Genomic DNA, 23,187 nt, shown 5'->3' on the forward strand with positions numbered 1-23,187 from the left:
ATCCTGTGAAACTCCCTGCCATGTGTGGCCTCTGAGACTCCTGGCACCTTCTCAAGGTGGAGAATGGGGTAAGGGGTTAGGGACGGGCTTCCAGCTTAGCAGTCATCATGAGTTCTCCATTAACTGTACAATGAGTTGATTTTTAACATTTATTTTATTGCGCTACAGTTGATTTACAATGTTGTGTTCATTTCTGCTGTACAGCGAAGTGATTCAGTTATACATGTATATACATATTCTTTTCATATTCTTTTCCATTATGATTTATTACAGGATATTGAATATAGTTCCCTGTGCTACGCAGTAGGACCTTGTTGTTTATCCATCTTATACATAATAGTTTGCATCGACTAATCCCAAACTCCCATTCCATTCCGCCCTTACTCCCCCTCCCCCTTGGCAACCACAAGTCCGTTCTCTATGTCTGTGAGTCTGTTTCTGTTTCACAGATATGTTCATTTGTGTCATATTTTAGATTCCACATATAAGTGATGTCATATGGTATCTGTCTTTCTCTGACTTACTTCACTTAGTATGATCATCTCTAGGTCCATCCATGTTGCTGCAAATGGCATTATTTCTATAATGAGTCCATTTTAAATTCTGACGTTATGAAACCCAGTAGCGCCACTACCCTCTGGATCAGCATTGCCATGAACACCCCTCTTGAGAAAACTGAGCTTGCCAAGCATTGATTTTTTTTTTAAATAAGCCAACACAATTTCATTTCTAGGAATCCATCCCACAGATATAGTCACATTTGTGAGAAATTATGTAAGCACTGTGTTATTCATTGTAGTCATGTCTGCAAGAGCAAAATATTGGGAACTGCCCAAAAGTCCGTCACTAGGGGACTGTAAAAGAATATATGCGTGGGCTTCCCTGGTGGCACAGTGGTTAAGGATCTGCCTGCCAATGCAGGGGACACAGGTTCGAGCCCTGGTCCGGGAAGATCCCACATGCCGCCGAGCAACTAAGCCTGCGAGCCACAACTACTGAAGCCCCCTCGCCTAGAGCCTGTACTCCGCAAAAAGAGAAGCCACCGCAATGAGAAGCCTGCGCACCACAACGAAGAGTAGCCCCCACTCGCCACAACTAGAGAAAGCCCACACACAGCAATGAAGATCCAACGCAGCCTAAAATAAAGAGATTAAAAAAAAAAAAAGAATATATGCGTGCTCAGACAATTACATAATAGGCAGACATTAAAAAGATCAAAGCAGTTCTTCACATCCTGATGCAAAAGGATTGCCAAGATATTAAGAAAGAAGAATGAAAACAGTCTATATATGATGCTGTGACAGATAGAGATACATAGGTAGAGGTCAAAGAGACGATAGAGCCAGGGATAGAGATAAGGATAAGGATGGAGAGAGAGACAGAGATAAAGACACACAGACACACAGATGTTTCTCTGTATAGAATATCTCTGGAAGGATTCAGGATACAGGATAATCAGTCAGAGCAGTTGCTTTCAGGGAGTGAAAAGACATGTCTAAAGGACAGTAGTAGGAAAGAAAATTTTCCTTCCCCTACCCTTTTAATTTTGTGTTACATGCATGTGTTGCCATATATATGTCATTCAGCCAATCTAAACTAAGTACCTATTATGTACAAGTACATGGAAGTAATCAACAGACAACAATCCTTAAGCCCTGCTGGCACGGAGATAGAAAATAAACAAGATAAATAAATTAAATATGTCATCACATATGCCAGTCATACATGTAAGGAGAAAAAAATAAAACAAAGTTGTGGGCCATGCATTGGTGAAGAGGGGTTGAAACTTGATGGCTAGTTACTGTTGAGTAAAGAAAGTGAGTAGACAGAGTCGGATGGGTGTAGGGGGAGGCAGTCCATGCAGGAAGAGCTGGGACCACAGCGTGATGGATCGTGTTCCAGGCGTGTCTGAGGATGAGTGAGATCCATGTGGCTCTGGAGCGGGGCGGGGGGCGGGCATGGCTAATGAGGTCAGAAAGGTGCCGTGGGTCAGATCATTTGGGTCCTGCAGGAGGGAGTTTGGCTTTTACTTTGGGTGAAATGGGAGCCATGGAGGGCTTGGAGGAGTGAAGTGATGTGACCAGACTTAATGCTTTTTTTAGCATCAGTGTTCACTCTAGCTTCTGTGTGGAGAATGGAGAATAGGGGGAACGCCAGGACGAAGATGACCAGTTCGGAGGCTATTACCAGAAGAGAGATGATGATGGTGTCCAGCAAGGTGGTGGCCGTGGGGTGGAGAGGAGTTGTTGGATTCTGGATGTATCTTGAAGGTAGAGCTGGCAGGATTCAATACTGTACCAGATGGGAGATGTCAGAAAAAGAGGCGTCAGAGGTGACACTGAAGTTCTGGACTTGGACCTCGGGAGGGGGTGGGGGAGAGAGAAAGAGGAAGAGAGAGAGGAAGAGGGAGAATGAATGGGTATACCGACAGCCAATCTGCAAGAACACGGAGGCATCTGGGAAGAAAGTGCTTTGCAGGACCAACAGCCCAAGCACTACCCAAAGCTATGAGACAATACTCGGTGATACAGGTCCCAAGAAAGTCAAGGGAGAAGACCAGCTACAACCCAGGAGCTCGGCCAGATCGCAATCTGTCTACTCCCAAGAGGTTAAGAACATGGGCTCTGTACCTAACATGTCTGGGTTCTTTTCCTAGATCTACCATTTGCTAGCTGTGTGACCTCAGACAAATTACTTAACCTCTCTTGGTATCCTTTTTCCTGTCTGTCAAATGGAGAAAATAACAATAACTGCTTCCTGGGGTTGTGGTCCATGGGAAGTAGTTTAACTCATGTAAAGGGCTGAGCATCACATCTGACTCACCCCGTCAATACCAGTTTTGCTTCTGGGTAAATGAAAATTCTTCTACTTGGGTCATGGGTTCACCTTGGGGATTAAAGGAGGTAATGGGTGGTAAACGCTAGACCTTCGCACTCTATACAGTGTCACTTATACCTAAGTGGAGATTGATGATGGTGGTGATGATGATGGTGGTGATTATGGTGATGATGATGACATCACCATCCTCTTGACCCTTGATAACATAATAGGATGGGAAGATGAAACCCTCCAAGGGGGCTCAAAGGGGAAAACCAGAGTAACAGCAGAGGGAAAGCTGGTTAACAAAGAGACAGGAACTTGGGCAGCTGAAGGAATAGTGCTGTTTTTCCTGGAAACAAGGAGATTTCAGGGCAGGGAGCCACCCGGAGCTGGCAGAAGAATGGATTGTTTCAACCGACTCCAAACCCCTTCCCTTGTGGGGACTAGTGTAGGTGTTTGCGAAGGCACCTGTGTGTGGGCCTTGTTAGCAGCAGAAAGAAAAGAGGCATTGATTTCAAAACAGGTAATTTTGCCCCATTAGTGTGTTTTCGGTACACGGCTGAACAGAGCGGAGGGTTGGAGCTGTCCTGAGCGACCCTGCAGACCAAGCCTCAGACACATCACAAGGATGGCTGCCTGATGCCATAATGGTCCAAGCCCATCATTCTCCTCAAGCTTGAAAACGAATGGTCTGCTTCCATCCACGGACAAACAGGGATGATGCAAAAAGAGAAAGGATTCAAGTGACATGGATACACACACGCAAAACCCATACACCAAGAGAGACCCCCAGAGACAGCTTATCACAGTTACAAACAGATATGCAGGCACAGAGAGACACAAAGACATGCCGTGAGACATACAGACACCAAAACACCACGCAAAACACATCCACAGAGAAACCCATACACACATGCAGGAGATGATGGAGGACACAAATATACAAAAGCACCAATATAGACAGACGCAGTGAGAAATACAAGGTGCAGACATGCATAGACCCACGTGTGTACGTTTGCATGGATACACGCACGCACACACACAAGTATGCATCACACAGTACAATGACTAAAAACTAAACTTCAACTAGAAATCAGGATGGAAAGAGTAAGAGAGAACGATGGTGAGAATTCTACGAGTTCCCATGTTCAAAGAGGGCGGATAGTCTGCCCTCTCCCTAACACGGATCCTGTGTGGATCTCTGTCTGCTACAGTTTGCTCTGCACGTAAGCAGTTCTGATTTAGATGATAGATAGAAACTATTTATACAGTTAAACACGGTAGGGGTCTAAACTCTGTTCCCCGCAGAACACCAGATGTGAATAGATGAACATTTGATCGTCCTCACGCCTGTTTGTGACAAGCTAACAGATAAGAAACCATCCCACTGAATTCCCAGAAAACTGGAGACCACGAATACAGATAGCAACATGCGGGAAGAGCCAGGATTTATTAAGGCAGATTTCTAAATATTAAAGAGAAGGCAGCTGGCCATGCTTTCCTCAGCAGACTTTGTAGGTGGGATATCAGTTGAAAACCAAGATAAATGAGCAGGGCATATACTGGGGAGTTTTCAGAGCATCGGAACGACCTCGTGCAGGCAGTAAAGAGGCATCATGTACGCGTCTGGACGTAGGGGTATTTGGAAGTGGGGACGTCTCACTGTCTCAAATTGTCTCTTCCTTATAGCTGCCTGAAATTCCAGGAGGAAGTTTTCCAAATTCTTTGTTAAAATATAAATGCAAACATGAAAATAGGTTCAATATCACTAGTCATTAGGGAAATGCAAACCCAAACCACAAGGATATGGAGAAATTTGAACCCTTGTGCTTGGCTGGTGGGAATGTAAAATGATGCAGCTTCTGTGGAAAATGGCATGGTGGTTCCTCAAAAAAATTAAACATAGAATTACCATATAATCCAGCAATTCTACTCCTGGGAATATACCCAAAAGAAGTGAAAGCAGTGACTCAAATATTTGTATGCCCATGAAAATAGCAGCATTATGCACAGTAGCCAAAAGGTGGAGGTAACCCAAGTGTCCATCGACAGGTGAATGGATAAATAAAACGTGGTCTATACATGCAATGGAGTATCATTCAGGTTAAAAAGGAAGGAAATTTTGACACATGCTACAACATGGATGAACCTTGAGGACATTAAGCTAAGTGAAAGAAGACAACCACAAAAGGACAACTATTGTATGATTCCACTTATATGAGGTACCTTAGAGCGGTCTAAGTCACAGAGACAGAAAGTAGAAGTGTGGTTGCCAGGAGCTGGGAGTGGGGGATGGGAGTTACTGTTTAATGGGTACAGAGTTTCAGTTTGAGACGATGAAAAGAGTTCTGGAGATGGATGGCGGTGATGTTTGCATGACAACATGAACGCACTTAAAGCCACAGAACTGTACATTTTAAAATGGTTAATATAGTAAATTTTATGTTGTGTGTATTTTACTACAATAATACATCTCTACCGCATTATGAGCCAATGCATGAAAATACTCCGTATCAATGGGATCATAAAGATTAGTTTGCATCCAACAGAAAGCAAGATCTCCTAGAAAGAAAGGAGTGAATTCTTAGAAATGCAATCCCAGAAAAATACCCCCAGCAATAGAGGGTATCTGGATATCTCAGTGACTTCCCCCAAACACGCCTCCTCTCCTAATCAAAGCTGGCCTGCCCTGTGTCCCAATACCTGCCAATCATCGTCACCTGAGCAAGGTAGCTGAGCCCACAATTAATGGGAACAACTCTTCTGTTCCCATTGTTTTATCCCAATGAGATCCTAAATCGAGAGGGAACGAAGGAAGAAAACAGCCAACCGAAGATAGCCCAAATGTCTAAATATTCTAAAGGCATTCTAAGGAGTAACTAACACATTGTGCATCTTCTTTATTTATTTTATTATTTTTTTTTTTTGCACATGACCCCTGTACTGGGGGTTTTACGTATGTTATGTATACTCACAGCAGCAGCTAGAGGACTTATCATCTCCATTTTGCAGATAAGGAGACCGAAACAGAGGCCATTTTTTAAATTTGCCCCCAGTCACACAGCCTGTAAGCAGTAGAACCAGGATTCAAAACTAGAAAGTTCACGTCCAAAACTCCAAAACCCATGTCGTTATCCAGCTACTGAATCCCAACAAGAGGGGGCATTCCATGAGACATATGTAGCATTTGTAAAAACCTAAACATCTCTATATTGGTCCGGGTAAAACAACTCAAGCCCCCTAAAACAAATCTGTATCATTTACTTTGTGCTAGAATTATATCAGGGCATCTCCAGTGGGGGAGATTTTGCTCTCCTCCCCAAGGAACAATTGGCAGTATCTGGAGAGGGTTGTGGAGTGTGTGCTAATGGCACCAGGTGGGTAGAGGCCAGAGATGCTGCTAAACATTCCAATCCACCGCCCAACAAAGAATTATCTGGCCCCAAATGTCAATGGAGCCGAGGCTGAGAAACCCTGAATTTTATCAAATGTGTGTGAGAAGGTTGGTTGTGCCTCTCCCTCCATCTCTGTCTTCACCTTTGCTCCTATCTGCTTCCTAATTCATCTGCTCAGTCACTTACCCAAAAAGAAAAACACCTACCCCTGCTAATTCCCTGATCATTTATTTAGGAGTTGCAGTGTTCTAAGTGCTCATGAGAGTTTCTGATCAAACATGTGCAGAGTGGGCAGGGAGAGAATGGTTGCCAACGAGAAGACTATTCCAAAAACATGGACTGGGAGACACAATTTTCCAGACCACATAAACTATGTAGAAATTGTAATGATAATTGCTCTGCTTTAAAGGTGCAGAGTAGCTTCCTTAAACTCAGGGAATCTTATCAGATTGGCTTGGACACCTAGAACTGACATCTCATTCATCTCATTCATTAGTATATAAACTCAGAAGTAGAGCTGGCCAAGAAAAAAATTTCATTTCTTCTTGGACAGTATTCTAAACAGGACCACTGCTTACTTATATGTTCAAAGCACCCCATAAATATGCCTCCCTCCCTCCGTCTCTTCCTTCTTTCTTTCTCTCCCAGCAGCTCAGGTGAAATATACTCAACTTGATCAGCCCACGGGGGTGGGTCAGGGAGGCAAGGTGGACAGACTCCAAGGAGAACCCCATGATTCCTACCTTCTTGTATCCACACTCTTGCATAATCCCCTCTCCCTGAGTATGGGCAAGACTGTGACTTGCTTCTAACCAATAGAACATGGCAGAGGTGATGGGCCATCCCTTCCGTAATGATGTTACATCGTGCAAGACTGCATCCTGCAAAGCAACTCACTAGGGACTCTTCTTTCTGGCGTGATGACGTAAGTGATCATGTTGGAGAAGTTCATGTGGCAAGGAACTTTGGGTTAAGAGCTGAGGGTGGATGGCCTCTGAACAGCAGCCGGCAAAGAGCAAAACAGAACAAAACCAAAAAACGTAAGCTGCAATATCAACGAACTGAATGCTGCCAACTACACCTCCGATGGGGAAATGACCCCTTCCCCAGCTGAGCCTCCAGATGGGAACTCAACCCTGGTTGGGTTGCAGCCCCATGAGCTCATAAGCAAAGGCCCCATCGCAGTTGTGCCTGGACCCCTGATCCACAGAAGCCATGGGATAATAAATGTGAGTTGCTTTAGGAAGGCTGCCTTAGTAAAGCACTTACTTCTTCCTGCCCTCTATTCCCTCCCACTAAGGCAGAGCCTTCCAGAAACAAGGACATTTTCCTCAGCCCTGAGTGCAGTCAGATGAGAAGTTATAGAACCACCATTCTGTCCGAGCAGCCATGGATTTATGAATGGCTTGCACTTCCATTAGGCTGCGGGAAGGGGCCGGGGTGTCTCTGCTTGTGTTTAGAAGTCCATTTGTTTCCATTCCTTGTCAGCAGTTTGCATAAGTGAGTGGTTTTATTTCTTCTGCGAGAGGAAGGAAAACGCACGAGTTACCATAGCAGTGAAAGATTTGTCAAATAAAGCTTTTAATAATGGGACAGTTTGACGGCTTTATAGTTCTTCAGCTTCCTGGCCATTTGAAGGTGGTAGGTTTTCAATAAAAATTAAGTCTCTTTCCAAGAGAAACTCAGTCCCCTGTTATTTTAAAACAACTAGTCCAGGGTGCACTGAAGCACCTTAATTCCACTGCCGAAAGTAAATCTCCCTCCTTTTCCGTATTAATAACTCAAGCAATCCATCAGCCTGAGACGGACTCTGGGCTCTCTGCACTAGTATATCCAGGTGGCCTGATGGAGCACATCTGTAGCTAGACTTGCTGGGTGATCATTAGGCTAGTCCTGAAAATAAACGGCCTGGCCTCCTCCACAGCTTACCTAAGTACACCAGGGAGGGGCCAGTGACCTGGACTCCATTCTTTAATTTCCTTGGATTCTTCTAAAGTTCTTCTGGATCAAAGGAAGTGGTTCAAAATTTAGACTCTGATGAGGGAAGTAGCCTGTTGGAAAGGCCCCCAGATTTTCACCTGACTCCTCAGACTTTTTTTCCATTTGTCAGTGGAGGAGTGGTGAAAGAAGGATGAAAATGGGCTTAGAAGTCAGGATTCTGGGGCTCAAATCCTGACTCCATAATCTACCAGAGTGAACGGGGGAATATATCCAATCCCTCTGGGCCTGAACTCCCACCTGTGAAAAATATGATACTAATTTCTGGCAGTTCTTAGAGGCTCAAAAAGTCAAGAAAAATTTTAAGCCCAGAAATCAGAAATTCATAGTAATTATAGGGCTCCTTCCTTTGCCAAGGCCTGTTCTTTCTGCCCCCATCAGAGAGAACAGCCTGTGTCCAATAGATCCTGTGTTGGGTCCAGTGCCTCCATAAAATAAGTGCCATAGCAACTGGCATCTCTGAACATCAAGCAATGCTCCGGACCCAGGACAAACAGCCAAAGGAATGGTTGGCTCCAAGGATAAAGACTCAGCAATGGAAAGGGTTGGAGGAAGGATCATTGTCATTCATTATGAGCCTTGTGTATAATTTGGATTGTTTTTCAATGTGCATCTACTGCTTTGATTAGAGATGTGCTTTTTATTATAAATGCAAAACAAATGAGATAAAGGGTATGCACTTGAAGGCGCTAGAGGGATGCTACCTGTTACTTGGGTTGACCCCAGGCCTGGACATTCAAGGGCATCTTTCACCAGGCCTGAGTTTCTCCTTATCTTCTAGGGCTGCCATTGATGACCACACAGCAGTTCCCCAGACCCAGTTTCTAGGAAGCAGATATGTTCAAGTCCTGTCCTCTCCAAAGCCCCAAAGGCACCACTCACCATAGGCTCTGTTGCCTCCTGACTTCCACTCTTCGTATTGGAAACCCCAAGACCCATCCTTACTCATCCTTACTTGGTACCACAGGTCTCTGCCCAGACTCCATCAGTGCTGACGTTCCAACCCCGTGAAGCCTTCCAGGGGCCAAGATACGCTCCCCAGTAATGGTCTCCTACCTACAGCCTGTTGTCCTGAGAGCCTCTTTCTTCCCACGGCATGAACACAGAGCGCCTTGTGTCCTACAGCATCCAGAGCCCCCAGCTAAATCCCCATCCGTTGCCAAGTGCACTATCGCAGGTGTAAATTATTGTCGTCACTTGCTTCATCATCTCCATCATCACCCTCACTATCACTTACTCTCCTTAATAAGTCAGAAATCCCAGGAATTCCCTGGCGGTCCAGTGGTTAAGACTCTGCGCTCTCACTGCCAAGGGCCCAGGTTCAATCCCTGGCTGGGGAACGAAGATTCCACAAGCTATATGGTGCAGCCAAAAAAAAAGGCAGAAATCCACCCCCACCCATAGATCCCTGTGTCCTTCCTTCAAGTTTAAATAGTTCAGAGTCCTCCATTCCTAGCCCTTGTCTTTCCAGGCTGAACATACAGCATCTCCACAGTCTAAATTATATTAAAATCATTTTTTACACTTAAGTTTCTGAATCTCATGCCTTTTGTGAAACATGGTGACCCTTTGCCAGTGTCGTTCCGACTTCAGTCACTCCCTCCTCCGAGTGGCCACGATCCCTGCTGGCTGGTCTCCTTCCTGGCCACTTTCCCTCCATCCCCCACGGTCTGCAGATGAGTTAGCTCTGCCCAGGGTCTCCACTCTGTCAGGGGAACCTGCTTGGAACAATATGGCTCCATTACGATCACTCTCTGTCATTCCTTCCTGGAATTTAATTGGATTTTTCTCTTCCCTTTGTTAGTCGAAATCACATAATAAAAATCTCCCCGAGTGCAAATCACTTTCCAGTGGCACCATTCCAAGGCGTGTCATGATGAGGCTTAATAGAAAAGAGGCTCTCGACTAGTCCACAGAGGAAATAAATATTTGACTTGCAACCAAGGCTTTATTTATGGGATGGATTAACTCACCTGACTCCCTAGAGAGGAAGCGAAGAGGGGTCTCCAACTCCCTACTTAACAGTGAAGGTCAATTTGTCAACTGCTTTCACAAGGAATCCTGCCACGAAATTGTTTGGGGATTCCAGCAGGGCAGAGTTTCATAAAGTGTGGTCCACAAACTCGCTGAATCAGAATTTTCCGGGGTGCCTGATAAAAATTCAGATTCCTACGCCCAGCCTCAGGCCTGCAGAGCCCAAATCTCTGGGTGATGGAAACTGAGAGTCTATAATTTTAACAGTAAGGCAGTTGTTCTCAAGTTTTCTCATTCATTGATCAGTTAAGATGCTAGGGGGTGAGGAAGGAGGAGACCCCAGTGTAGATATTTCTGGATGAAATCAAAGAAGAGGAAATATTTGGTATCCCATCAGACAGTTGGGTTACAGCACTAGAAGCAGGCGTGAAGACATTTCTTTCCTCCCACATGGAGAACCTGTTCATTTAATTTACCCTTATTGCTTCCAAGTCTTCATTACACTCCATATCCTGTGCCTTGAGGGTGAATTTGGAAAGAACTTTTCCACTTTGTGGAAGCTTGGTTGGCCTTCTCAAGAGTTGGGCACCACGGGCTTCCCTGGTGGCGCAGTGGTTGAGAGTCCGCCTGCCCATGCAGGGGACATGGGTTCGTGCCCCGGTCCGGGAAGATCCCACATGCCGTGGAGCGGCTGGGCCTGTGAGCCATGGCCGCTGAGCCTGTGCGTCCAGAGCCTGTTGCTCCGCAGCGGAAGAGGCCACGACAGTGAGAGGCCCGCGTACCACAAAAAAAAAGAGTTGGGCACCAGACTCAGAGGAAGGACTTAATAATTTGTATTTTTAATACATATTTATAGTATATATATGTACGTACACACACCTATATATAAATAAAGACATTGGTTCTGAAATATTTAAGCAATCAATATTGCAGATTGATATTGATGTGCAAAGCAGTTAACTATGCATCATTTCAGTTATTATTCATGTGGATCTAAGGCCAAAATGTACCCTGCATTTTCAAAGATAAGGACCTATTTCAGGAGCAGTCAGATCTAGTGAAGGAAACCACAAGATAGAAAGTTGATGAAAACTCCTCAGGATGAGGCAGAGAGTCCTGAAAGTTTTAAGAGGAACAAGTTCGTCTTTTTCCATCACTTTGCTATCCTTCAGGGTCACCTCCAGACCTGTGCAGATGTATTCACGGTATAATTTGAGTCCTAGAGTATGTTCCCCATCCACAGTACTCCCCACCCTGTTGGCTCTGAAATGCTTGACAGTATCAGATTCAACTTGGCTTTCATAATTAACAAAATTTGGCTAGAGAATATATTATTTAGAATATCAAAATCATGCTATAATCCATATCAACCATGTAGCTTTTTCTTCCATTATTTCCTTAATGATAAATGTCAGGTGTAGGCCGTACTTGGGTACATAACTGAGGGGTAAAAAGTTAGAACTATTTTTATGACTTTTGATGCATACTCTCCTTTACCTTTCCAAAAAGTGTCATACCACTTGTAGTAATTTTCTATCACTGTTGTGACAAATTACCACAAACTTAGTGGTTTACAACAACATAAATTTATTATCTTACATTCCTATAGGTTAGAAGTCCAGCATGGGTCTCGATGCACCAAAATCAAGGTGTTGGCAGGGCCATATTCCCTCTGGAGGCTCTAAGAGAGAAATCTGTTGTCTTGCTTTTTTCCCAGCTTCTCAAAGCTACCCGCATCCCTTGGCTCGTGGCCACCTCCTGGCCAAAGCCAGCAGGGTAGCATCTCTCTGACCCTGTTTCTATCCTCCTCTTCTACCCTCTGACATTCCTCTTCTACCTCTCTCTTCCGACTTTAAGGACATTTGTGATGACATTGGACCCACCCAGATAACCCGGTATCATCTCTCCATTTTATGTTCAGTTGGTTTGCAAACCTTAATTTCTCCTCCAACCTCAATTCCCCTTTGCCATGGAGGGTAACGTATTGACAGGATCATGAGTATGCCTACCACACCACTTACGATTTCCATCTGTACTGGGATGCATTCACCAAGAGCTCAGCATCTTTCTTAGCATCACTTTTAGAAACTAGGTACCAAGTAGAACCTTGTCACAGGTAGGCTCCTGGGCAGCAGAGTCTAGGGTGGGGATCAGTGGGAAGTACACACAGGGGCTGCTCTAGGGAGCAACACCTGCTGAAAGGTGGGGAAGGAAGCAGGACCTGGACAGAGGGAAACTCGAAGCTGTGATGCGGGCCCAACAAAGGCCCAGGCGACTCCACTCTGGACCTGGGATGCCCGTCAGGTGTGTCCCAAGCTAGGGGAGGGCAGCGGGCCTTAATATCTGTGCCTGGATGAGGGAGTCCCAGGGAGAGGGTGTCACCTTGGGTGAGGCAGGTTTTTTCAGCTGAGATGATCCTCAGAGAGGGCTGACAGCTGAGGGTCACCCAAGGCAGAACCCCCCAGCTGCCAGGAGAACAAGGCTTCATGCCAGAGGGGGCGTCTGAGCCAAGCATCTGAGCATCCCTCAAAAAGACAGGACGCATCTTAATTAACACTGAATGCAAAACGTTGTACCAAATCTCTTCTTGATGAGACCTCAGCCCCTCTCATCAGCCTTTCCATTTCAGCTTCTGGCCCCTGGCATCACCTTGGTTCTGTTTGGCGGCTCTCAAGTTACCAAGTGCCACAAACATTTTTCTTTATCAGCTTCCAGCTCGTTTTCCAGAACCTCTTCCACATCCCAGGTTTCCTTCTTTCTGGATGGTTTTCCCTTCTCTGACTAGCCTTCCTCTGCCATTTGTAATAAAGGCCTATTATCCCATTTGGTTCCTTTTTTTTATTTTTTATTTTTTTTCAAACTGACACTGAAAGCATAGCCTGCCTTTTCCAAAGCAAGGCAGGTGATTTCGAGCTACAACCGACGTAGGTTAAGCTCTGCTAAACTCTATGACACGGGGATTATAAATTAAAGGTCAGCCTGTTCCTTCACATGGTTGCTATTGAAAAAACCCTCGAAATGGACTAAATTCAGATGAATTGGCATCTTCTGTCAAGGCTACAGAAGAAACGCCAGTGTTGGAATAAAGTTCTGTTTCCAAGAGAGTATTGAGACAGAGCAGGAGTGATTCTGACCCGGAGTCCCCTTAATCAGACATTTGTTCACCCTTCCTGCCTGCAGCCATGGACGGTCATCAGAGGACCTCACCCCGAACTAGCTGCCCAGTCCTATGGCAGGCAGGGTCTGTTTGACTCAGGGGATTTTGCAAAGCTTCACCAAGAAGTGAGTTTCCATCTCCCCAGGGCGGCAGCTCTCAGAGTGACAAAGGACTGACCCCCAGGTCAACAGCCAAGAATGAGTGCAGCCCTGTCAGCCCCAGAAAACACTAACGAGGGACCTGGCTCTGCTAAAACAAGGGACATTCTGCCACCCTGGGTGAAGCCACTTGACTGACACGCTGCAAAGACCCAGCCAGGAATGCATGACTCACAGTTACTCCTATTTGCATTGGACACAGCACCAGCAGGTGTGTTATCTCATTTGGGCTAATCCACAACCCTGTCAGATGCATAGAGCAGGGATCATTATTTGTACAACAATTTTATCTGTTTCTTTGTGCGAGACAGCAGGTACCCAAGGCCACCATGCTGCACCAGGCTGTCCAGAAGTGAGTATAGACCCAGGCAGACCAAAAGAACCAGCTCTGACCCTCAGACCATTACAATTACTCTCAGAACCCAGAGAGTGGTGCAAAATTAGGCCTTTCCTTCTCCCATCAATTCCCCTTCAGTCTCAAGCATCCACCTGTAATGGAACTGCTGTCATCCTCCTCCCCTTCCTCTCGGACAAGGCTCTCATGTCCGCCAGTCTGGGCTTTTATCCCACCTGTGCTATGGCGTGGAAATTGGTTTTGTTCCTGGAAGCCAAAGCAAGTAAAACTCAGTTTCCCTGGATCTTCAGTGATCCTAGATATTTCATAGACAGACCTACAGATTCCCAGCGTCCTACTCCAGAGACTGATTTATGGGATCCAGAATCTCCATAGATCCAGAACTCCCCTCCCCCACCCCACCCCCCAGGAATTCGGATGCAGGTGGTGCGGGTGAAACTAATGGAATCCATATGCATCCCACTGGTGCCATCGGCGTGAAACTACAAAATTCAATAACACATCGTCTTTCTCCTTTTATTTTAAATGTGCATGTTATTTGAATAGATCTCCAGTTACAAAATATATTAACAAATACAAGTACATAGAATAAAATTTAAAAGTTCCCTCACCTGGGCTTCCCTGGTGGCGCAGTGGTTGAGAGTCCGCCTGCCGATGCAGGGGACACGGGTTCGTGCCCCGGTTCGGGAAGATTCCACATGCCGCGGAGCGGCTGGGCCCGTGAGCCATGGCCGCTGAGCCTGCGCGTCCGGAGCCTGTGCTCCGCAACGGGAGAGGCCACAACAGCGAGAGGCCCCCTACAGGAAGTGGTTAAAGGGAGAGCAAAGTATAACTTGACTTTGTAAATCGGGACAGGAGGTCAGATTACCAAGAGCTTTGTAGGTTGTGATGAGGAGTTTAGATTTCATTCTAAATGTGATGAAAGCTTGAGAGAATTTATTGAGGGGGTATTGTGATCTTCCGAACATTTTTAAAGATCGTATTAGCTGTTTGGAGAACGGATTCAGAAAAGAGATCCGTAAGAGTGAGGCAGAGGACCAGTAAGAAGGCTCTTGAACTAGCTAACTGGTGACCTGTTTAACTGTACACAAGCCAAATTCCACTTTTACAATCTATGACATCAGCGAAGTTGGGTGTGCCACCTGCCCTTGGATTTGACTCAAAGTGCTTTGTTGCACAAAGTTCTCAGATTTTTTTTTAACCATGCTATACATTAGATCCCCAGAACTTATACAAAGTTCTCAATTTTTAAAATTGAATCTATTAGTATTTTTCTTGTAATTTCTTCTCTGAGTTTCACGCTTGGAAAAATCATATCTCAAAATGAGATTAATATTTATCTGCATTTGATTCTAATTTTTTTCAGTTTTTACAAGTTTTTTTTTTTTTTTTCACATTTACCTCTTTAATTCATTTGGAATATATCTGGGAGCATAATATAATTGTGAAGATCTAACTTGCTTCTTTTTCCCTCAACAACCGTTTCTCCTAACAGGAGAAAGTACTCGTTTCCCATTGGTTTATGATGCTTTCTTTGTTGTATTTTTATGTGATATGTACGCTCAGGTTTTAGTCGGTAGTATTTCTTTTATTCCATTGATTGTTCCTTGTACTAACACCACCATGTTTCAATTATTACAGTTTTATAAAACATTTTAAGACCTGGTCAGGCAAGTACACTTGTTTTCAAAATGTCATTGGATTTTCATTTTTCTTCTTTCAAAATGTCTTTAGATAATCTCACCCATTAATTCTTCCAGATGGACTTTAGAATGATTTTTGAAAGATCTTTGAAAGTTCCTATAGGATTTTGATTGGGATATTGAGAACCTATATATAAATTTTCAAATAATTGACACCTTAATAAAATTTAATCTTCTCATTTAAAAAAAAGATACATTCTTTCAAATATTCCCCTCACTCAAGTTGGGTCTATCATAGTATTTATTTGACTTCATTATGTGATGCATTACATTTAAGTTAGTTAAAAACATACTTTAACATTTTTTTTTTTTGGCTGCACTGCATGACTTGTGGGATCTTAGTTCCCTGACCAGGGATCAAACCCGGGCCCTGGCAGTGAAAGCGCCGAGTCCTAACCACTGGACTGCCAGGGAATCCCCAACATGTATTTCTTAAATAAGATTTTTCTTGTGAAATATTTAGCATAGTACCTAGAACACAATAAGGATCTAATAATTTTTATTTGTAAATTACTATTATTATTAATATTATTTATCAAAGACTAGAATGAAATGGTATTTGTTGACCTCCTCTGTGTAGGAAAACTATTAGCATGCTTTTCTTTCCCATCATGCTTCTTTTTGTTTTCTCCAATACATCGCTTGTCTTTCAAAAAGTGTATCAACATTTATAATCAATTTTATTGCCAGTTCTTTTATACCAAAATATTCTCAGTCTTGCATTTTCTGCTTTAATTACTCTCCCAGTTGGCTAGAGTGTATCTTGAAGTATTGTTTTAAAGAAACAGACAGGACTTCCTGGTGGCACAGTGATTAAGAATCCGCCTGCCAATGCAGGGGACACAGGTTTGAGCCCTGGGCCGGGAAGATCCCACATGCCGCGGAGCAACTAAGCCCGAGCGCCACAACTACTGAGCCTGTGCTCTAGAGCCCGCGAGCCACAGCTACTGAGCCCACATGCCACAATTTCTGAAGCCCGTGCGCCCCAGAACCCGTGCTCTGCAACAAGAGAAACCACTGCAATGAGAAGCCTGCACACCACAACAACAAAGAGTAGCCCCCGCTCACCACAGCTAGAGAAAGCCCGCGCGCAGCAACAAAGACCCAATGCAGCCAGAAATAAATAAATAAAATAAATTTATCAAAAAAAAAGAAATAGATTTATTTTTTCTAAGCCATTGCATAACCAAAAATAACCAGTTACTTTAACATAAAATATAAAAAGATTTTAAAAAAGAAAACTTTTTCAACAATGTTCTGTCATGACAATCAGCATTCACAAAGCAGAGATCAGCCATTGTCGTGTAGTCATTAGGCTGTGAAGTAGGAGGAAAAGATCATTTCTCCTTCACTGTGTATAGATATCAAGTTTGTCCTGTTCTAGATATCAAAATATGTGTCACTCATAATTATGTAGTTCTCAATTTGGATCCATAAGTCTTAGCATTAGTGGAACGTTCCTGCAGGTTTTGACAACAGTTTCAGTATCAGCCTTGGTTGGTTTTTTTTTAATATAAATTTATTTATTTATTTATTTTTGGCTGCATTGGGTCTTCATTGCTGCGCGTGGGCTTTCTCTAGGTGGGGCGTACTCTTTGTTGTGACACACGGGCTTCCCACTGCGATGTCATCTCTTGTTGCAGAGCATGGGTTATAGGTGCACATGCTTCAGTAGTTGTGGTGCGTGGGCTCAGTAGACGTGGTGCACGGGCTTAGTTGCTCCATGGCATGGGGGATCTTCCCAGACCAGGGCTCAAACCCATGTCCCCTGCATTGGCAGGCGGATTCCTAACCACTGCACCACCAGGGAAGCCCCAGCTTTGGTTTTCAGGGCTGTGTGGATTTCCATTTTTCTATGTCTTCTAGCAATTTTTTAATATGAAATTAGAAAGGATTGTCTAATACAGTGTTTAAGCAGAAGCCCATTGATCACGTTCAGTCTGTTACCATATACTTCTTGGCAGTTTAGGTATGAGCATTGAATTCAGAAAGACGTGGGTTTGTGTGTCAGTTATGAATTTTTTTGTTTCATGGAACAGAAAATCCAAACTAAAGTGTATTAAGCAATAAAGAGAATTCATAGATTCAAGTGACTAAAACATCTACAGGAGGGCTTCAGGGAAGGCTTGTGCTAGTGAGACCAGCAATATCACTAAAGACCTCATATCTCTCGCCTTTCTTCTCTCTCAGATGCTGTAGTACCCTGTACTGGACACTGCCTCATGGCAGCAAAATGGCCGTAGCAGCATCTACCCTTACACCCTCATACCACACCTTCCAGGGAAGGAAAGCAAGAATTTTATGAAGGCTTCTCCAGAAGAGAATAAAAATTTCCCCTGAAGGTTCAAAAATTATCTCCTTGCATCTCATTGGCTTTTTGGGGATGAGGTGCCCATCCCGAAACGAATCACTGTAGCCAGGAAATGGAATGCATTTGCTTAAACCAATCACAGACAACCCCTAACATTAGAGTCAGTCCCACCCAAAGTGCACAACTGAGAACAGGCAAGATGCTAATTTACCCCAGGGAAAGTCACAACTCTGTGACAGAAAGGGAAATGGATATGGATGAAACAAACAATAAGCATCCATTTAATCCCTTCCAACTTGTCTATTTTAAGTAACAGAAATCCATTGTGTTAGTTATCTACTGCTGCATAACAAATTACCCTGAAATTTAGCAGTTCAGGACAACAAGCATTTATTACTTCACAGTTTCTATGGGTCAGAAATCAGGGTCTCTCATGAGGTTGCAGTGTGGGTGTCAATGGGGGGCTACATTCATCTCAAGGCTGGAGGATACACTTCCAAGATGGCTCATGCCCATGGCTGTTGGCTGGAGGCCTCAGTTACTTAGTGTGTGGCCCTCTCCACAGAGCTGCTTGAGTGTCCTTACAACATGGCAACCTTAACCTAAAGTGAGTGGTCTAAGAAAGAGAAGAGCAAGGAGAAAGCTGCAGTGCTTTTATGACCCAGTCTCCAAAGTATACCATTACTTCCACTTTATTGTATCTGTTAGAAGTGAGTCACTAAATCCCTTCCATAGGCAAGGAAAAAAAGAATTAAACTCTACCTCTTGAATGGAGGAGTATCACTTTGTGGTTATTTTTAAAACACCACACCCACCTCAAGCATGCTTGAACCACAAAGGGGATTTGTTGGCTTCAGTGTGGACTGAAGTACTCCGTAAACCAAGTCCTGGGAAAGGAAGTGGGGACTGAACACTATACTCCTCTGATTCTCTCTCCATCTGTTTCTCATCTTTGTTTGCTCTGATTATCTTTGCCTGTTGGTCTCTTTTTTCCCTAAGGCAGAAAGAACATCTCCACATGCTGAGCGAAATAACCACTGGCATTCAGCTTAGCAATCCTAGAGGGAAAAGACTCCTTCTTCCTCCCAGCATCTGAACCTTAATCCCAGAAATGGATTGTCATTGGACACACTGGGCCAGTGTACACACCAGTCAGCCAGGATTGCCCAGGAGATGATGAGTGTGGCCTACATCACATGCCCAATCCTCGGGTCCAAAGGCGAGGCTCATTTCCAAAAGAAGGGGGCATGGAAACAAAGAACTCTCACTGTCCACTACGGCCACTCACGACCTATGTGACCTTGAGCAACATACATGAACTTTCTGTGCCCAGCTTCCTCATCTTCAAAATGAATAATAATGCCTCCCTGTAAGATTGGTTTAATGTTCAGTGAGATGATGCATGTAAAGAGCCTAACTCAGTGACTGACATTCAGTAAATGCTCAAGAAATATAGCTCTTACTGTTACCAAAAGCGGGGGTCTGGCTGCTCGCCCCTCAAGAGCCAATAAAGAGGCAAGGCTGGTGGAAAAGAAGGTTAGCTTTATTTCAGAGGCTGGCAACCTGTGAGGCAGGGCAGACTCCGTCCAAAGGCTGACTCCCCCGCCCCCCCACTGACAACCAGTGACCAAGAGCTTTTAAAGGGGAGTTTCAGGGGTGCACAAGTGGAGGGAGGGGGCTACATGCAGAAACAGCGCAGTCAGCTCTGGCGGTCATCTTGAAATTGGTCCTGCAGTGGTCTGACCAGCGTCACCTTGATTGTTTTAAGTACAATTGACCTTCAGTTCCCGGGTCGGTTTCTTCCCATTTCTTTGACGCCAGTTCTCGGAATTGTGGCAGCTTATGTCATGGCTACAGTCTGCTCATCATGTAGTTAACTTCCACCTGGTGGGGGTTTCAGTATCTGTAAGACAGCTCACAGGATACGGCTCAGAATATTATCTGTAGCCCTTGAGAGGGAACTAAATGTCCTTGACTTTGCTTACTGACTAAACTATTATTATTTACTCTTGTTGGACTGTTTTCCTTTGTTTCTGCATTTTCTCACTTCTCTGATTAAACTTATTCTTCGGCTAAAGTTTTTCCACAGAAACCTAAAACCTAAGGCTAAACCTTTCCACAGGCAGGTGGAGGACATGGGCGGGGGGGGGGGGGGGGCAAGGACCATAAGGTCCTGCTCCATTTCAATACTACTCATTATCATTATTTCTTGGTCTTGATGCCTTTTGTGAAAACAAGCTCCTAGAAGATATAGATCAAGCCTCCAGCACCACCATAATAACATTAGTCTTTATGGTTTTGCCAGAATGGGAGAGGAAAATGTGCCACCCATGGGTTCAACATGGAGTGTCAATGTGGTTCATTACAAAAGTGAGCAGGCCTAGTGGAAATCTCTGTGCACTCTTGGAGGCCAGCGGAAACCCGTGGACACGCTCTCTATAATATATTCTGCTGGTGCTGTTGGTAATAAAATAGCAGATGTGGAACAAGGAGCCTGCCCCTGGCAATATCTGTTAATTGATGTGATGTGTGTTTTTATGGAAGCTTGATCAAGGTGTTTTATCTCTGGCTATAAGGGAAACCCTAGAATGGGAAGATTCAAAGCATTCTTCTAAAAGAACTTTCGGGAAAGTGATTATCAAAAATCTTTATCAAAATCCCTACACCAGCAAAGAAATAACTACCTTATTTAGTCTTTAAAAAGATGAAGAAGGTGGCAAAACAAATGAGTTTCTTTCTTTTTTCTTTTTTTATTATTATTTATTATTTTTTTAATTTTTATTTATTTTTTGTCAAAGTATAGTTGATTTATTTATAATGCCGTGTTAGTTTCAGGTGTACAGCACAGTGATTCAGTTATACATATAGGTATATATGTATAAGAATGTATGTATATACATATGTATATTCTTATACATTTTTTTCAGATTCTTTTCCCTTATAGGTTATTACAAAATATTGAATATAATTCCCTGTGCTATGCAGTAGGTCCTTGTTGGTTATCTATTTTATATATAGTAGTGTGTACATGTTGATCCCAAGCTCCTAATTTATCTATCCCCTAACCATGTGAGTTTCTTTTTGGCCACACCACGTAGCATGCTGAATCTTAGTTTCCCATCCAGGGATCAAACCCACCCCCCCAGAAGTGGAAGCACAGAGTCTTAATCACTGGACCGCCAGAGAAGTCCCGTGTTTCTTTAAAAAGGAGTAGAGAGGGTACTAGGTTCTCATTTTGGATAAGGGTTTTATTTTCACAAGTCTGATGTGATCACCATAGGTAAACAAAGAATCTCACACACTGAGACATATACACATGGACACAGACACACTCAAGGAATATTCACGAGCCCACCAAATGGACACAGGAGAGACAAAGAGAAAAAAGAAAACAGACACACAGAGAGACATAAGAAGAGATACAGAGATAAACAAATTGAGAGAGACATCCACAGCTACAAGCACAGTTTTCTTACAAACCCATCCACCTGGCCCGTCTGCTCTTCTTGGGAAATAGCTGATTCAGTGCAACAGGGAGCAGCTGAATAACTGACCTTGAAAGATTCCTTGGCCAGAAGGCTTAAATATATGACCACCTCCCCAGGCAAGGAGATATAAAGCCTCATGTCAGGTTCCCACTTGTGGGTCCAGTTAATCCTCAGCTTTGGAAATGGGACAGACAAAATCTACCAAACTGGTCTATCCATCAATCCTCTATGCTCCCTCCTGGCACCAAGACAGTGGGGAAGAATGATCTGTGGTGGCAAACCTGGGGTGTCTTCTTTGTGGCCTCACCTAACTTAACTCATACATGGAGTTCTAGTCCCATAACATCATAGCCTCATTTTAGAGATTTGGAAACACAATGAGAGTCAGACGAGTTCACATTGTGTGATTCATGATATGTGAGCCAGCCACCCACAAGGTATTTCTACAAAGAAATTGCTAATTGGCCACCAGGAGGGATTAAAGTTTAGGAGCATCCAGCTGTGGGGTCAAGTTGGGTATTTAAACTTTACAGATTGGAATAAATTATGAATCAAACCTAATTAGCCTCTTAGGCCAAATCAAGTGACTTCTGGTTTAAATCTGGATTGCAACGGAGTCCACGACTGCAAGGGCACCCCGAATCCCTAGTTTTAAAAAGGGACCCCCAGTTTCTTTACTAAGAATACATGCGATTATTGAGCTACTCTGCAAATCTATGGTCAGTCTTCAGTAGAGGAAGCAGCAGAGGTGGCGCTTCTGGGAATGAGTGGAGGTCATCTCAGCCTGGTCAGGAGGGTACAGAGGAATTCTAAGTCAGTGCTCCTAAGTCACAGAGCACAGTAATCTGGTCTACCTCATCGTGCAGACAAGAAGATGAATAAATGATAGTCTTCATACCCATCAAGCAAAGCTTTACAAAAATTCAGTAAAGAGTCATGATGGAGGGACTTCAGTCAAATGGGAATGTATTGTATTGTAAGTGCTCAGGGTTCTGCTATAGGATCAAAGGGCAGGAGTCTAGTGAGGCCACAGGAAGAAGCTGTAAAATGAAAATCCACCAGTGAGGAGACGCCTTCAAGATGGTGGAGGAATAAGATGTGGAGATCACCTTCCTCCCCACAAATATGTCAAAACTACAACTACATGTGGAACAGCTCCTACAGAACACCTACTGAATGCTGGCAGAAGACCTCAGACTTCCCAAAGGGCAAGAAACTCCCCACGTACCTGGGTAGGGCAAAAGAAAAAAGGAAAAACAGAGACAAAAGAATAGGGATGGGACCTGCACCTCTGAGAGGGAGCTGTGAAGGAGGAAAAGTTTCCACACACTAGGAAGACCCTTCACTGGCAGAGATGGGGACGTGGACGAGGGGAAGCTTCAGAGCCATGGAGGAGAGCGCAGCAACAGGGGTGCAGAGGGCAAAGCTGAGAGATTCCCGCACAGAGGATCGGTGCCGACCAACACTCACCAGCCCGAGACTTGTCTGCTCACCCGCCGGGGTGGGCGGGGCTGGGAGCTGAGGCTTGGGTTTCGGAGGACAGATTCCAGGGAGAGGACAGGGGTTGGCTGCGTGAACACAGCCTGAAGGGGGCTAGTGCACCACAGCTAGCCGGGAGGGAGTCCAGGAAAAAGTCTGGAACTGCCTAAGAGGCAAGAGACCCTTGTTTTGGGGTGTGCCAGGAGAGGGGATTCAGAGCACTGCCTAAATGAGCTCCAGAGACGGGCGCGAGCCACAGCTATCAGCACAGACCCCAGAGACAGGCATGAAATGCTAAGGCTGATGCTGAAGCCACCAAGAAGCCTGTGTGCAACCACTGGTCACTGTC

Source organism: Monodon monoceros, unplaced genomic scaffold (genome assembly GCF_005190385.1).
Source record: "Monodon monoceros isolate NGI ecotype Baffin Bay Population unplaced genomic scaffold, NGI_Narwhal_1 Super_Scaffold_13, whole genome shotgun sequence".
Classification (NCBI taxonomy): domain Eukaryota; kingdom Metazoa; phylum Chordata; class Mammalia; order Artiodactyla; family Monodontidae; genus Monodon; species Monodon monoceros.